Below are 3,019 nucleotides of genomic sequence, written 5' to 3'. Positions count from 1 at the left end.
TGATGACGTCTGTAGATGCATCATGAAAGCATCTGGCTGAAAAGATGACTCCCAGTCTGCAGAAGTTTGGCAGAAGAGGAATATCTTAGCATGATGACCACCATTAGCACAAAATCACGTGAGAAATAAGTGACAAATGGGAAAGCACGTCACCTGACCTGAATCCAGTTAAACCGCTTTACAGTTTAGGAAGACAATGGTAGAAAGAAACTCCTTCACTGAAGATGGCATTCTACATGCTGAGGAGAACTAAGTCAAAAATAATGGTGGACAAACACTCACCGGCCACTTTATTAGGTACACCTTGCTAGTACCGGCTTGGACCCCCTTTTGCCTTCAGAACTGCCTTAATCCTTCATGGCATAGATTCAACAAGGTCCTGGAAACATTCCTCAGAGATTTTGCTCCATATTGACATGATAGCAACACGCAGTTGCTGCAGATGTGTCGGCTGCACATCCATGATGCGAATCTCCCGTTCCACCACATCACAAAGGTGCTCTATTGGATTGAGATCTGGTGACTGTGGAGGCCATTGGAGAACAGTGAACTCATCGTCATGTTCAAGAAACCAGTCTGAGATGATTGGCGCTTTATGACATGGTGCGTTATCCTGCTGGAAGTAGCCATCAGAAGATGGGTCCACTGTGGTCATAAAGGGATGGACGTGGTCAGCAACAACACTCAGGTAGGCTGTGGCGCTGACACGATGCTCAGTTGGTACTAAGGGGCCCAAAGCGTGCCAAGAAAATATCCCCCACACCATTACACCACCACCAGCAGCCTGAACCGTTGATACAAGGCAGGATGGATCCATGCTTTCATGTTGTTGACGCCAAATTCTGACCCGACCATCCGAATGTTGCAGCAGAAATCGAGACTCATCAGACCAGGCAACTTTTTTCCAATCTTCTGTTGTCCAATTTTGGTGAACCTGTGTGAACTGTAGCCTCAGTTTCCTGTTCGTAGCTGACAGGAGTGGCACCCGGTGTGGTCTTCTGCTGCTGTAGCCCATCCGCCTCAAGGTTCCACGTGTTGTTCGTTCAGAGATGCTATTCTGCACACCTCGGTTGTAACGAGTGGTTGTTTGAGTTCCTGTTGCCTTTCTATCAGCTCCAACCAGTCTGGCCATTCTCCTCTGACCTCTGGCATCAACAAGGCATTTGCACCCACAGAACTGCCGCTCACTGGGCATTTTCTCTTTTTTGGACCATTCTCTGTAAACCCTAGAGATGGTTGTGCGTGATAATCCCAGTAGATCAGCGGTTTGTGAAACACTCAGACCAGCCCGTCTGGCACCAACAACCATGCCACGTTCAAAGTCACTTCAGTCACCTTTCTTCCCCATTCTGATCGTCTTGACCATGTCCGCATGCCTCAATGCACTGAGTTGCTGCCATGTGATTGGCTGATTGCGTTAACGAGCAGTTGGACAGGTGTACCTAATAAAGTGGCCGGTGAGTGTATGAATTACTGAAAAAACAAGATTTGAAACTCATTATCGAAAGGCTTACTGACTTTTGCTGTGTTGAGTTCCTACTGTGGGGCCTGTATTTTTAATATACTAAACTTCAACTATTAGTTATTTTCCACAAGACTAAATACCCTACTGTTAAATTTAGAAATAATGCAATTCTGTCATTTCATGGTAGATCCTTAACAAATTCACGGTAGTAGTTTTCCTTTCGTCAACACTTCTTTTAAAGCAAAATAAGTCGTCTACAATCGACTGCCAGTTTAGGTACAGCGAACTAAAACCACTGTACATACATGCATCAATCCTGACGTTAAACTTTCCATCACAAAGATAATAATGTTCAGTTTTTGTCAGGTCGGTTGTTGTTTCAGAGAAGCGTCGATGTAAGTGTACGGACATTTTGGAGGCTGCAGTTTGAGGTCAGGGGCTTTCATCCAAAGAGGAATGTTTGGCGCTCCACAAGGAGGTTTTAGCCAGCGTTGAAATGATAAGCATTACTGTATAAGAAGGTAGCGTCGCCTTTACTGTATGCAGACTGATCACTGTTACTGACTTGCCTTATCGCCCTCCAAAGATCTGAGCCAGAACAAACCTGGAGGTCTGGCTGAGTTGTGTAATGTTATACTGTGTGTGGTTTATGATATTTTGTCGACCATTACTGATAAAACGGAATATTGGACATACCTCAGTAAAACACAGTCCAGTTCCACAAACTGTAAAATTCAATCAACACTTGCGTGAAAGAGCTAGAACGACAATTTAAAGCTACACCATGATATAAGTCGGGTTTATTGTAGGACAACAGGACACGAAGCTGCATTTAGTTCAGCCAGATGTACCTAATAAACCGACAACTGGGTGTAGAAGACGATGCAACAGACAGAATGTAAGGCAAAAACATCATCAAACATCAGCAACAACATGGTCTCAGTATTTACCAGGGTTACCATTATTAAGCTGTTAGCTAACGAGCTAATGTGCAATAAACAAAGCACATGTAAAACTAATGAGAACTAGCTTTCTAGGAGTTTGGTATAAACCAAAGAGTTGGACAAAATCAACTTTTGACCTCATGACGATGCTACATAAAAAGAAAAAGGATCGAAATCTGTCATTTTTCAGATTATTGCTATTGTTTTTTTATAAAAACTGACTCCTGATCAAATATTTACTTATTAAAAAGCAGTAAAAAGCACTACTTTAAGCTGGATACACCCCTCAGGCTCATCAAATAATTAGATTCTAACTGGTTACACAATACAAGTAATAGCCAATCAACACTAAAGGACAAATGTCAAAAACATCTGTTTCAATAAACACAAGACAGCGAAAGTCTTGATTTCATTCATCAGGTGAATAGGAGATGGCAAAGTACTTCATAAAGTTTTAAATAATTTCCTGCACACTGTCCTAACGTGCAAATATCTATTTATTCGTGATGTTTCAGTGCAGCAAGACCTTCATCAGGAAATGATTTCGCATAACTCGATTTGAAATGAAACAAGCATAAGTAAGCAAGTTTAAGTAAGTTTGTTCTAAATT

Source organism: Stegastes partitus, unplaced genomic scaffold, assembly GCF_000690725.1.
Source record: "Stegastes partitus isolate 25-593 unplaced genomic scaffold, Stegastes_partitus-1.0.2 Scaffold1039, whole genome shotgun sequence".
In the NCBI taxonomy this organism is placed as follows: domain Eukaryota; kingdom Metazoa; phylum Chordata; class Actinopteri; family Pomacentridae; genus Stegastes; species Stegastes partitus.
The sequence above is the reverse complement of the archived record's forward strand: the minus strand, read 5'-3'. Positions refer to the sequence as shown.